The sequence below is a fragment of the Lissotriton helveticus genome, chromosome 3_2 (genome assembly GCF_964261635.1).
Source record: "Lissotriton helveticus chromosome 3_2, aLisHel1.1, whole genome shotgun sequence".
NCBI lineage: Eukaryota > Metazoa > Chordata > Amphibia > Caudata > Salamandridae > Lissotriton > Lissotriton helveticus.
In genome coordinates this window covers 63,550,303-63,565,963 of record NC_136062.1, presented here as the reverse complement: position 1 = coordinate 63,565,963, position 15,661 = coordinate 63,550,303, and positions in this window count along the sequence as shown.

The following is a 15,661-nucleotide window of genomic DNA, read 5'->3' as shown; positions in this document are numbered from 1 at the left end:
CTCCCCTTATATATTTTATGGGCTGCCTAGTGGTGGTACTGTAAACTCAGGGAATCCATTGGTCCTTACTGCTTCTAGTACAACTACTTTGCTGTGCAGATTGCATGCCCAAGTAAGGTATTCTATGCTTGTTTGTTGAGATGAGAAGGCTTTCTTTTACTTTCTCGTGACCAATCAGTAAAACAACAGAGTGGCCATGGCTATGTTGGGCACACAAAAGTTGTGTCTTGTTCTCATCTAGGCCTAGTAGTATATGTTAGCAGATGTTGATCGTGTACTGATTACCGTGCACCTAGGCTGGAAGGAAGTATTGAGGAGGAGGAGGACCGCACCATTGCATTTTCCAACCAAGATGACCTTATGTCCGATTGTCTTCCCAGCTACCCACTCTTATTTCTTTACAAAAACTCAGATTCACCAATTGCTCTCAGAACTCAGTCCATTCCATTACTGGTTGTCTTCTTGAGAGGCTTTGCAAAAGTTGCCACCAACAAAATGCCCAACCGGATATTTTATTATTTATGATAGGACATAGTGTACTCTTTAGTCTGTACCCGAATTGTAGTGATGTGTGTGGTGTATGTAGCTTCAAACTTGCTACGGAAAAAAATAAATGTGTAATGTTTTTTTAAGGTGTACCGACCACCAGTGCCAGGTGCAGCAGGGGACGGTGATGCCAGCCAGCATGGAGCAGATGCAGCAGTGGCGGGTGATGGTTAGTCTTACTACTTGCTTAGTAATCATTTTAATTTATACACTCGCTGCAAGGGTGGACACTGTACTCTGTACTGTTGAGACTAAGTTGTGAACTGTTGAAGACACCCTTTACTTAGCATTATCATATCCAGCAGGAGTTGAGTAATACATGGTCTCTTCTATCTCCAGCTCAGCAGAGAAAGTTTTATGAAGAAGACCTTGAAGGGTTGACAGAAAAGGGAAAGAGAGATGGAAGGAGGAAGGATGGGTGAAATGTAATATGACTGGCAGAGAATAATGCGTGGGTGAAGGGATGATATAGGTGGCTGATAGTATGTATCGGTGGTTGAAGGATGGGTAAAAGGTGAAAGAAAGGACACCTGCCTTGGAGGGTGAAAGTGTATGGGTGAAAGGAATCCGGGGGTTTGATGGGTCACCCTAAAGCAAGGAAGCTTGGGTGGTCAAATGACAAATGTATGTTAGTGAAAGGTTTGTTCAGAATGAAAGCCATGTTTGGATGGATGGATGGTATTCAATCATAGTGGAAGACTGTATGAAGAGAATATAAAACTTAAAACGTGCCAGAGTAGCAAAGCCAAGGGTGATGAAATTATACTAGAACATTAATAAATGAAAAAATCCCTGGGAAGAAGAATAAACAAGGAATATTTTTTTATCAAGGTTTTTGATTCAAAGGTTTGAGGTTATATTTAGGATCACTCCCTTTGTTCACAATAGTTTCCAAGCACAACATATATATTATGTACCCACCCATCATCAATCACCTCCCTCCTAGCCCCACTCCCTACCCATGGCATTTTTCGACAGTGTCAGTCATGTGTGGCCTATCAGCTGCATGGTTACAATTACAATAGTAGTACCTCACGTGAGGTTGTGATGTTTATCATTGTTCATATTAGTAACTATTCATCTTCCTTGTTGTAGACTAGTCAGGGTGAACGTGAAAGGGAGCATTTGTCATTTAACAGAGCATGTCCATAATAGAAAAAGAGATAATTGTGTAGTACAGCTGCCCCACCTACAGACAGTAGTAAAGTAATGCAAGTCTGTGACACAAGTATGTCTGTCTTGGGCACAAGCTGAGCTGGCATGCCCACAAGATGAATTTAGCTATGCAAGAGAGAGAGAAGAAGAACACTTGTCTACTCCATAGTGCCTAATGCCTGAAACTCTAATCTCATCCAAATATTAGGGGCTGAGGAATCAAGGGTCAGGGCCGGACTGGCTGTAGCAGGCACTGGGCGTTTCCCATGGTGGGGGCTGATTTTGTGCCCCTGGGGGGCTGTTTATGTTACTGGGGCTTAGCAATGCCGTCCCCGTAAAAGAATCGTCCAAAACTGGCCCTAGCAAACAGTTCAATTGCACCCCCCACAAACCCTAAGGGGGACGAGCAGTTCACCAGGGCTGGTGTTGGTTCCCAGTTCGGCCCTGTTGAGGATACCACAAACGTTATGCACTGCTAGTGCTACTGTGCCACTTTATAATTTTATGTGGTACTGTTTTGCTAAGAGTATTGGTTATAATGTGTGTTTTATCTTTCATGATATAGCTACTCATGCCAATCCACCATCTGACAGGGGGCAGAGAGCAGCCAGGACCTGGCAAAGGAAGCTGGGGGCCATCAGGGCCGAATATCGGCGGCTGGTGGTCCTGAAGGAGGTGCAGCAGCTTCAGTCTCCAATATCCCGGGCTCAAACCAGGCCCCAGTAGTGCCTCCAGTGTACTGCCCCGTGGCCTGGCAGCTGCTTGCCGTCACTCTTCACCTTCAAACACTGCTGCTCCCCCCTGACAATTCGACCATTTCAGCTCCACATACTTCTTAGGAAGGCCTGCCTTGAAAGCTGGATGGCGGAGCATTTTGACAAGCTAGAGAGGATGATCTGACTCCTAGCCCACAGCTAGGCCCCTCTCTTGACCCTTTTTTAATCTATTGTTTGGTGGGTGGGACCTGTTGAGGAGAGGGTGGGATGTAGGAGTTGGAGAAATTGTATTGGGGTATTTGGAATTTCATTTTACTGACATTTGTTTGGACAGTTTGGATTTTGGGCTTTCATTGAATATTGGTTGGGGTTAGGGAGGTAGTTGGTCTGGTGTTGTGGGTTTTTCTTCTAGTTTTATATTTGTTAGGGGAATACATTTTTTGTTTACAGAACATATGATATAAATACTACTCTCTTCTCCTAGTCTATGCTGTCTGGAAATAGATTTACCCCTACGGACTAGGAAGGTGTGTGGGTGCATGAATTAATTAATGTCCATAGTATATAGATTATTGCATCTTTAAAGAATCCCTGTTAGAAATGGGGTAGCGTAGTGCAGAGCGGGCGGGCCAAACTCCAGAGGACATGTGCAAGGCAACCACGCAGTACACACAGGTGACACACAAGGCACACCACAAAAAGAGACCACACCAGATTAGGTGAAAAGAATAACTTTTGTATTGAATCAAACATACAATAGTAATCACAATAATTGCTATACTGTGCTAACTGGCACCAAGGCAATAGTTACAGGGGGATTATTTACAGGACAGGGCCAATCGGGCCGCTGCCAGAACCATTGAGAAGGACAAAGAAAAAGAGAAAAAGGTAAGTCCATCAGTCTCAATCCTGTAATGAAAACATTCGGGCATGAAATCAGTCGCTAGGCATAGAACGAAAACTTGACCTTACCATGAGACATTAACATGGGGCATCAGAGTAGGCCTAACATTATGCATGAGCAACATGAACAACCCCTGAAGCAGGAAAGCTGTAAGGAAAAAACATTAGATCCGATATAGAAATGCAGTAGGCTTAAATCATGAGGCCATAAACATGAATGATATTGAGGCCCAGGAGCATCAGGCCGAACCTAAAAAGTCCTAGTAGGTCAGCACTAGCATAGGCCACCAAACTGGTGGGCAACATCACCCTAGGCACCATAAGGGGCATCAGACACATGGTGCATGGCATCAGGCCTGGTCTCACGCATAAATCACCTCATGTAGTACCCGAGGCGTCAACGTCAGGCCTGCACCCAGTTCCTTTTAGACAACCTTAGATGAGGTATCCCAGGGGCATAAACATCTCCTACCTACTCCTGTCAGCATTTGTACATTTCGCCTGTACCTAGTTAGTAGTAGGCATATACTTCAGGCCTAGAACCAGGGGCACAAGATATAAAACACAATCTTAGGTATAACATTGAGCAAGACATTAGGCAAAAGTCACAACAGGGAAAATAACCTCACTAGCATAAAGACATTTAACATGAGGGCCTACTGCGTTAGCCTAAATCACATTGGTAGGGGACATAAACCATTGGCATGAACATCGTTGCAGTCAACTTGCATCAACCCCTAGAGTCCTGGCCCCCTACGCTTCAGATGAGGTTCTGGCGCACTGCACAGTCACAAAGGGGCCTCTAAACTCACGAAGGCCCAAACACGGTGCAGCTGCCACTGTCAGACGGGCCAGCTGGGTACTCAGCACCGGGGGAGGGCACGACAATGTGCCCCGACTCACCCACAACCTCCATGCTACTTCTGGGGGCTCCTCTCTTTACTCAGAATGTGCCCCCACTACTAGTGTGGCCTTGTCCATAGGGGGGGCCCCCACGGGGGCTCCGAACAACAATAGTGGCTCGTTGCAGGTGCCCACTGCTGGTCGGGGCATCTGGAGGGAACAAGATTGGCACCCCCTCGAGGACTGGGGCCATTGGGGGAAGGCATCGATCCCGTGCCTCGACCAAACCCCCCTGGGCCCGACACACAACCCCACTCACCAGGCTCCTCGTGCGCGGCTCCTGCCTCTCCCTGCCCGGGCAAACTCCAGTACTTCAAGGCGGAGGGGGCAAGTACCAACAATGTGCCTCGAGACCCCCCTCCGTACTCTTCCAGGCAACTGTTGGCACTGCGGGGCTCTCCCTTCCCCACGGGAGTCCCATCAACTCCAGCTTCTCCTGCTCCAGCGGAGGCGGGGTGGGCTCCCGCCCTCCATTCTAGCCCCAGCTCACGTGGCGCTAGGGGTCTCCCGGGGCCCACAGCGGTGATCCTGGGCAATTCTTCTTCTTCTCAGGGCTCTCCTCGCACACGGGGAGCCCCGCCCACTTCCGGGTCACTCCTCATCTCTTCCGGGTCGCCGTAGGCAGTGCGGCAGCCCTAGTTCAGACCTTGTGTTGCGGCGGTGATTGCCGGGCAGTTTCCAGTGGCAGTGAAGTACGGGGTAGGCTCCCGCCTAATTTTGATGTGCCACCATTATGGGGGGTGGGTACACGCTGAGAAAAATAGAGTACCCAGGGGGCACAGCCTGTAGGAGCACAGCACATGGGGGCACAGTTCTCTACCAAAGTTTTGATCAGCACACAACAAAAGTATACATTGAATATACATTCACAACAGATTTCTCTTGTTGTTCAGATTGCTTTATTGATTTCTTTATTTTAATTTGTTTTCTTCCAAAACACCATAGGGGCACAGTTCTCTTAATACAGCGCTTAGGCCTCAACTCCTCTTCTTCTGACACATCCAGCCCTGTAGGAGCACAGCACAGGGGGGCACAGTTCTCTACCAAAATTTTGATCAGCACACAAGAAAAGTATACAATGAATATACATTCACAACAGATTTCTCTTGTTGTTCAGATTGCTTTATTGATTTCTTTATTTTAATTTGTTTTCTTCCAAAACACCATAGGGGCACAGTTCTCTTAATACAGCGCTTAGGCCTCAGCTCCTCTTCCCCTGACACATCCAATGCATCTTCACTGACATTTTGAGTATGGCGCTCCCAAGGGTGCTAGGGCAGGAGACAGTCACTGGAGTATAGCGCCAACCAACTATAGCGCTCATGAGGCGCTAGGTCCCACCAGCAGACGCAGGGACAACAGGTCGCGCTCCTCACCTCCTTCTGGGCAGAGTCAAAGGTGCTCCGTGGCAGTCAGGTAAAGCGCTCTTCTTCTTCAGGCGCTTGCCAGCAGTTAGGGCCCAGGGGTAGCGCTGACGAGGCGCTAGGCAGGAGAGCAGCAAGCACTACTGTGAAGAAAATAAGTTTTTACTAGGTCCTATTAATTTCTTTACATTCCTCCATTCCTTGCCATCTCGTGGCAAAACCCTACCTACAGCCTCCATTTCTGCTGACGCTAAAAAAACGATCACATACCCAAGCCCCCTGTTCTTTGCAGTTAACCAATTCATCAACAGAGAGCCATGAGACACCTACGCCCTGTGTAAACAAACTTGTATTTCTTCTTATGCTCCCTGCACGGTAAACATCCTTGACGCCGTGATCAGGTCATCTGGACATTTGTCTGACTGACCGAGCCTTAAAGAAGCTGATAGAACAATGGTCTGACTGACCGAGCCTTGATCAACCTGATTGAACAATGGTCTGAATGCCGAGTCTTGATCAAGCTGATTGAACAATGGTCTGAATGCTGACCCTTGATCAGGTAATCAACTACAAACACCGCCTTGATCAGGTCATCAACTACAAACATCGCCCTCATTGAACAATGAACTGAATGCCAAAAGAGTGGAATAAAATTGTATATAAGGCTTGTTCGCTGTGGAGTAAAACAGCAGCCTCCTGTGTTTTGTCTCTGACTAGCATGGGACTATGGGACTATGTTCCATGCTAGTCAGAGACAAAACCACTTTAAGGAGGGTAAGAGTAGGCTCGGTGATTCTCGCACCACCAAGCCCCCACTCCTCCTTGAGGTGGGCTTTTCTTGGTTCTACAGTTGGGCCAGGTCAGCAGTCAGTGGGCACTCATCAGGACAGGGAGGTAGGTCCTAGAAACCATCCTCCTCTGTAACATGGCACTCCTCCTGTACAACAGCCTGAACTCCAGCAGCGGGCTCTCACTGACCCTGTGGACAGTGGAGGGGATACAGATGGGCTCAGGGGCCAGCACACAGGCCCATGTGGTGGCACCCCCTAGCAGCAGGTCCCCTCTCTCACAGGTCCACACTCTGACTGAGCATATTTATATGCCCCTCACCCCACCTACCAGACAGTGCCAGAAGCTTCTGGGGAAACTGTTTCTAACTGGCTCTGGGGTAGGAGTAGAGCACCCTGGGTGCCAGGCGTTCCTTCCAAAAGCTGGGATGGCTGGGAACCGAACAACTAGAACTGCTAACCCACCACAGTCAGGTGGCACCACACACAGCCATGGCATCCATTTTAAAGGCGACATTTCACCAAGGTGCATTCTGGCAATGGGGGAATTACAGGTGCACACACCATTGCATCACATTTACCATGACATCTCACACCACACATGGCCTATACATTTCTCTACCATGGGGGAGAAAAAGCGAAACATTTCGGGAAAATGGGCCAAGTCCAACAATCCCCTACAGTTCTTCTCTTACTTGTAAATGATTAGGCCAGGGGATGGCTGCATGGTGATAGTTTGGTTACCCAAGGTGCCATGGTGGTTGTAGTAGTAGACAGTAGCAGCATGCTAGCAAACTAGTAGACGAATACTAGTGAAAGGCAGTACCAGATCACGCATGAAGGTTTCACTCCCTCCTTGTCGAACTCAAACTATAGGATGAGTAATGAATAATCATTGCAGGAACTAATTAAATTGACATATTAAAAATTGATTTAATGCAGTTTAATATACAAGCTTTGCAAAGAAAAAAAGGAGACAGTCACCTGAGGGAGACTAGAATGTGACTAGTAGCAGTACAGTACAGACTACCAAATGAGAAACCATTGCTAAGCTATGTCAATGTAAAATAAAACAGAATGGTGGGCTAGCCTAGTACAAGTTACAAACTGGAGTGGACTCGAGCTATGAAGTGGACAAGAGTAACCTTTAGTGCTGGAATGATGATGATGCTGGCAATTATGATGGATTATGTTCCTCTGGGAAAAATTGGAATATAGAATACTGTGCATGATTTGGCAATCTAATATACATAATATTGCCAGTGTGAGCCATATACTTAGAACAGAAGAATATCCTCTCCCCGCCTTGAGTTGGTGTTGCTTTCACCACATCCGCCCGATAAAGCACACTGCCGGGAGGAAGAGGGTTAGGAGTTCAATGAATGGATGCAAACTGGATTTGAGGGAATGGTTTGACAAAGACAAACACTACACATTGACAACACATTCATCTTGACATACGACCATCATATATCTGTTATAGGAGAAAAAAAATGTGTGCATGATGATGAAGCCCTATCCATGCAGAATCAAATATGCTATACTCTTAAAACTTTTTAGAAGACTTTTTCCCTGGATCCCTCTAAATTGTAGCAAGAAGGTGACACAGGCACTGTGAGCAGGCTGGACTTTGGCAATGCTCTATTTATGGGCATGCCCGACTATCTTTCCACCAGACTCCAAGTGGTCCAAAACGCTGCTGCTAAACTGATCTGTAAGAAAAGTAGATACAGCCCAGCGTCCTTCTGCATGAAGGAGTTACACTGGCTACCAGTATACCAAAGAGCCAGCTTTAAGCTCATATGCTACGCACATAGAACTTTACATATGACTGGCCCACAAATCCTACAAGGCAAATTAGATTTTCATATACCCTCGCGTAATCTGAGATCTTGCCATCAGGCATTGGCAACAGTCAAACGTACGACTAAAGTCAGGATGGGTGACCGATCTTTTTCAAAATGAGCAGCGGTCCTCTGGAATAAACACCCACTTGAACTACACCTGACGGAAGACTACTTAATATTTAGGAAAAAGCTAAAACCGTATTGATCCCTAGATACTGACCTACCAAATAGAACTCCTGCGATTGCATGCACCCCACTCTGCTCAGTCTTAGCGCCCTGATGTCCTTTGGGATGAATGTTGCGCTTTACAAATACCTATAAATACAAATAAAAAATACAAAATAGTACAAGACTAGTACGGAACATGGTATTATCAAATTGTCTGTCTGCCTCCAGAGAGACCCAAGTTATATTATGTTCTGTTTTACCAGACTTTGAAAGATAGAAAATAACATTAAAATATCAGTAGGAGACAAATAAGCAAACATAAACAACACACATAGTTGTATTGATTGAAGAGAAAACAATGATACTGTATTGCCAAATTAGGAGTTGGATCTCTGCATTACGATTGTACTGTCCATCAATCTTGGGTACCTGGCAGATGCAGTTTGGTAAGGTAAGTGTGAGTTGAGTTTCCGGTATGGTGCAGGTTTGAGGGCCTCTGGATAGAAAAATAAAAATGATATTGAAAAATGAAGGGTAAAAGTTAAACTGCATAAAGAGAAGACTTTCAGAGACAGGATGGCTAAATCATGCTTGTTTCTGGTAGTTACCTCAAACAACAGGCCCCCCACCCAACCTCCACTTGGCTTCAAATTAGAGCCAGATAGCACTGACCACACACACATACACACACACACACACACAGCAGCATAGCATTTTCCAAATGAAGCACATAATCAATGCACCACTGTAAGTCACACCACACTCATCACCACCACCACTACACAGACATGTAGGTCTGGTCTGGTGTTGTTGTTTAACTTTTAGGCCACTTTAAATTCATCATCATCCAAATCGGTTGGTTTCAGTGAATTAGAAAACTTCCATCTTCTTCTTCTGGCATTTCTCGAAGTAGTCATGCTAATGCCCTCAAATTGAGTCATTCCATTAAACCTCCTGAGTCTGACTAAAATATGGTGTTCAACTCCATACCAATAGTATCCTGAGTGAGGTCAGACTCATCCCAAACCAAAATGCAATGTTTCGGCCTGTAGTAGTACAGTTTTGTTATTGAACAACAAGAAGGGAAAGATTGACTGGTCGGGTTTGCCTTTAAAGAGTATAAATAAAGCATAAATCGAAAAACAAAGCAGTGTGGAGAGTGAACAGTGGTCCCGGTGAAGCAACCTTGCTTTCTCAAAGAGGAAGGAAAAAACATAATTAATATTAGCGACCAGCCATCGGTACGCCACCAAAATTGTGAATCACAATTATCATCACTAACACAATAGGCGTAACAAACGCCCAGTCTCACACTGCCTACCAACCACCATATGAATCATCTCTTCTTCTCAAGTCACTCTCAATAAACATGATCATGACATATCATTCACCACAAGTTCATATCATTCACAATAACAATCACTTAGCGTGCAATGCATGCAATCATTTACCTGTTCTTCGGGTGTGCTCACCATCTGTGATCCGATTTCTGGCACTTTGCAGAATTCAGATCCTCTATTTGTTTGCTATACATTTAATTATAGTAATGTCACTAGTGGGGCAGTTCCTCTAGGCTAGGAAAGGATAGATAGATAGTCAGAGCTCTGGGTTAGAGGCAGTCACATATTTGTTTGTATTCTCCATCCAATGTCTGGCTTGAGGGAAAAGGCTTTATGGCGAGTTGGGACTTACTTCTTCACTGACTGCACACAGTTGCAACTCCAATCCAGCAATGAAATGTGTCTAAGTGTAAGACGATGGGATGGATTTGTTACCCAAAAATACACAAATAATAAAGTAAACAATGTTTCTTATCTATATCTTTTTTGGGGTTTTTTTTGGGTATCAAAGAAAAAAAGAAAGTAACTAGAAACCCTAGTTGTCCTCAAACTCTGGTGGTTCACCCAGAATCAGCTCATCTAACACACTACTACCCTGCCCTGTGTGTCCCTCATCTTCCTGCTGTGGTACTTCAGGTATGATGTAATCCATTGGTGATTCATTTTGATCATGGTTAATCTCGCCATGTTTTGGGGCAAGAGACTGTCAGAATGGTACCAGCAGCACTGAAAACACGCTTAGCGGAGACGCTGGCTACGGGGCACACCAGATAGTTTATCGCCAGCAAGATAGTTTAGTGCCTTTTACCATACGAATATAGCAAAGGGTTGTAATCAAAGTAGACCTCCGTTGGGTCCTCCAGATAGACGTGGACCATCCACTCAATGGGCATGGGTGCTCCACCTTGCTCGGTCTCTTTTGCCTTTGCCTCAGCACTGAACTTATGCCCTGCCAGTAGAAACCATTCTTTTGCCTATTTTGGGGCTGATGCTCTTGTTATTGTTGTTGATGTATTTCAAAGTTATGTCTGCTATTGCAAATTGCTTAAAAAATAGAGAAAATATATTGAGCTGTGCAATTTGTTTCCTTTATTAAAGAAGAAAAATTACTTACAAAGAAACAACTAGGCCCCTACTGAAACTACAGGCCACCCACCACAGTACATTGAGAAATAATCAATGAAAAGTACAACTAAAATCTAGGTGCACGGCCCCAATTACACAAACAACACCAGTTTTCCAACTTGTGAAATCTTGAATTCAAATTCCTCAAATCCAATGATATATTATGCAGCAGACAAAAGGAGTGATCCTACCAGTTCCAATTCAAATAAAAAGTGACAAGTAGATAGACAAACCACTGCGAGGAGCCTGCAGGACTGGAATAGGAAGTAGAAGAGAGTAGGGCACTTCCTTCCTCTTGAAAGGAAAAAAAGTAAAAAAAGAAAAAGGACTCCTTGCACAGTAAACATATATCCAAATGTCAATTTGAGGAGTTTTTTTAACTCCAAATCGTTATTTTGAGAAGGTTTTGATGCTGCTCGGGGAGAGTACCTTCTTCAGATTGCAGTCACGGTAGATCCTGCGTGGCTCAAGATCGCATTCATGAGGAAACCCCCACTAGAGCTCCGCAGGGGCTCGCAAATGACGTGTTGACAACCGGAAACACTCACTGGACCATGTAGCCGCCTAGCCAATCATGTGGCGCTTGTGTATCGCTCGGGAAATCTCGTTGGCGATCGCGAGCACTCAGTGAGTCACTCTCACGGGCAAAAAAATGCATTTCGGGCACGCAAACACAAAAAAAACTGTGCAAGCGAAGTGGAGTTTCGCACACAGTCATAGTTCTCAATATCACTCTATACCCACTCTGAGTGGATGGGCCTGTCAAACTAGTCAGATTTTGATCACTAATGTTCAACCCATTTCACCAAAACCCATGTTGATAATTTGCAGCGTGTCTCACATCATTTTAATCAGATCCATGCACTTGCATGTATACGTGCCTCCTCTGACTTTTGCAATTTTGGCACAGGCAGGCAACTAACCATCACACAGTGATGGCACCCTGATCATACATTTACTCTGCTGTGCCTACTACACCTACATCATGCGTGGCCATATCCAACAGACTGACATCTCAGTCATATGTGTCAGGCAACACCCTGGTAGTAGAGGTGTGAATGGTGACATGTATCTATCAAGGAGCATATTCATACAGAAATGGCACCACACAGCAGTGCAAGAAATTTAGCAGTGCCTCCCTGCATCATTTAGAAAACACAGGGATGCATCATATTCACAAGAATACGGTACACACCATGTGTTTCCCCTTGCGGTGGCACTGTAAAAAACTGAGCACCAACAATGACACCCTTGTGCCGTGCCATGGTGCAAGGGTGTCTGCATTGGCACAAAGCTGTCCTTTTTGCACCAGTGCATTGGTGCGCACAGACGTGACACATATCCCTGTGATACAGCCCTTCCATGCATTTTTGCAATGATGCAGCTCAGCACAGCTGATTTGCTAGCATCGACGCGGTGTGGCATTTCACTGTAAATATGGCCCATCGTTCTTTGGTAAACATCACTTTTATTCACCCTGACACCCAGTCATATTTAGAATATGTGAGGAATTCATATGGTCCCTGGACAAGAATCTTGGAATTTCCCTATGTGTAGTTACTACCCATGGCCCACATATCCCCCACCCCTCAGAAATATTTCTTCTCCTTTGCAATACCAATTCCATGGTATGGATATACAGGCTACATTAATGTGCATAGGCCTAGGTGAGACAGACAAGAAGCACCAAAAACCACCTTGCTGCGCCGTGCAGTGTGATTAGTAATGTGCATGGTTGCGCTGTGGTGATGAAAATGTAAATCATTGCTGTGCATTCCTCTATGTTGGTGCACATTCAGCTGGCTGGCACCAATGTAGGTACCTTTGCACCATGGTCCAAGTTCGCCTCCTTTGGCGGACGTCTACTTTTTTTTGCACAGCCATAAAGGACAAGAATGCACCATACCTTGTAGACGGGAAACATCCTTTACAATGAAACTTTTACAACGCAGTGCTTTTACAACTGAGGTTTTACAACGAAAACCATTACAACACATTGCGCGGGGGGGTGCTCTAGGATAGGGAATAGATTTAATTTACTATCCAACCCCTTCCCTAGTGTCCACGGGGACTGGAGTTGGAATAGTAAATTAAACTATTCACTATCCAGCACCCCAAAGCGCTATGCGTTGTAAAAACTGCGTTGTAACGGCATGCGTGGTAAAAGCATGCGTTGTAACGTCATACATCCCTTGTAGACACAGCAAATTCATGCCCTTTACTTTTGACGTAGGGTAGCTAGAAGGCTTGCCACCTGCCTTAAATGCCCATGAGTCTTCCATTCATGTCAGGTTTCACCATAGATGAGCCAGCATCCTACTCTTTGGCCTGCAGACAGTGCTTCAGGGTGCTGTGACAAAGCTGCCTGCACAGCATGATATTAAATAGTTCTCCACTTTGCCCCTTGTTGTGACATCCGTGTTGCTGTTGCAGTTCGTCATAGCCAGCACTGTCCTGTCCCGCAACTCCAACCACTGATTCCTAGAAGATGACAGCAGACACCAGCTCCTCCAAGGAATCCAGCTCCTCCTCTGGGCGCTGGATTACCACCCCACTGCAATGCTGCCTTGTGATTGGTTGTCAGTTTCTCCTTTGTCTTGCACTTACAATCCTGCCAGAGCTTCCTACAGTCAGGCACTGTCCTCTTTACTTCAACAATGCTGTTCACCTTGTCTGCTATAGGCTGCCATTGTGTCTTCTTCCGCCCCAATGACACTTTGGAGTAGGAGAAGCTGGTGTTCATGCTTCATCACCTTCATGATCAAGACCTGATTCTCCTCCTCACTGAACTTGCACTTCCTCTTCCCCTTGGACTCTGGCTGGACATCCCGGCTGGTAGTGGGGTAACTGGGGTTGTTGTCCTGGCCTCTGCTTTCAGGTAAGTGTAACGTTTTATTTGACATACAATCATTTTCTTTTTTCCCACTAGGCACATGAAAGTGATGCTAGGATGGCTACCATCTATTTTCAGGCCGCTATTTGGCGTAGCGTCACTTTTTTTTCTTTACCGTGATTTTTTTTTCCAACTCAGCGCCCACAACAGCATCAATTTTTCAGACACTGACCTCTTCTTAACACAATGGAGCCCTGTATTGTAATTAGAATGCTAACATGGAGTTAGAAACTGTCGTACCACCGCTGCAGAAAAACAGCGGAGTGCCAGTTCTTGTAACTGTACCCCTAGGTTTGTGTATATTTGGTAAACACTGACTGTCACCAAAGTGGTATTTATTTTGTATGTGGCATACAATTCTGCACACAGAATCAGTGTTGGTTGTCATGGAACAAATTTTGACATTAATTAAACACAATGTATTGTAGTGCTAAAATAGCATATGACTAAAATAATATGTTTGTGGGCAGCTTTCTCAGGGCTCCTTACTGAAGATAAACAAGAGTAGATATAATTGGTCATGTTGGAGCCACATACACTGTAAGAAAATTGATTATTTGTTGAAGGGGTGAGAGCACACTTCTAAGAATTATCAAAATCCTTGTCAGTGTGAACCACTAAACTTGCAACTCAAACGTATATTAGTCTTCGGGTAGCATGGCACAAAGAAATCGGGCTTAACTTAGAGGCAATGTGTAAAGTATTTAAGCAGTACTCAAGCAATAATAAGGTGAAAACACAACACAAGAAAAATCCAAACCAATTTAGGAATGTAGGGAGTATATTAATAATACTAAAACTCCAATCATTAAAACTAGAGATATGAATGTTTACATGTTTATTAAAAATGCACCAAAAAGCTCAAATCAGCAACTGCGGTTGAAAATCAGAAGTTAGGCCCGAGACTTCTGGCCTACGGGTTGGACACAGGGATTAGGTTGGTCCAGTGGAAAGTTTACCTTCAGGCTTAGGAATGGTTCTGGAGAAAAGTGGCATTGTTGAGTAAATGGCTGGGCAAGCTGCAAGCTGGATCTGAGGCATGGCTCGATGATGGCAGGTGTATGAAGAGCGGGGTGCCGGTGTGGTCATCAAAAGAGGTGGAGAAGCTGAGTTGGAGTCCGAAGACTTTGCCCGGGAAGGCCTGGACATCAATGGGTTGCTTCTCAGCATCGCTCCCTCTGAAGCCTTCAATGTTCAGAGTTAAAAAAAATTCTGGGAGTCAGATCTCCTTCAATGGTGCAAATGAGCAAGTTGAATTTGATTTTCAACATCAACGGTGTCGGCTTGATGGCTGTCCCAGTCTCTCACTGGTTCTTTTTTTTTAAAATAAATTTTTATTGTCAAGTGCCACATATATTCCAGGGCCCTGTACCCCAGGGACAACTGCAGAATCGAAAGCAATTATCATTGACTTTGACATTTTACAAAATAGCATCAAGAACAAATTAAGGGCAATGCAAACAAAATCCAACTCCCCCTTCCTCCCAACCCTCCCCCCGATCGCACCATACCCAACTCCAGTCGGAACCATTCCAATGTTAGAATAGGAAATACCCACCATGGTTTCAACATTCATCCCTCTCTCTGAAGCCTCCCCTATAAACCCCCTCCTACATACGCGGGTCCCTCTCTGATGGGACTGGATCCAGGAGCAATCCCCTATACTCTGTTCACCTTTTCCATATTTGAAAATGTTTAAGGGGGCACCCATTGCAATGAAAATGGGTTTCTCTAGGCCCATGCAGAATTCCAGGCCATTCTTCCAGGTAGATAGTGAGGGGGCCCCGGTGCCGTCCACACCCTTTCTATGTCTCTTTTGCCTAATGTAAGACCCAACAGCAACAAGTGACATTTGTAGACATTGCCGCCTATCCCCCCTATAACATGTAAGAGCGCTATCTTCAGCGAGCGGG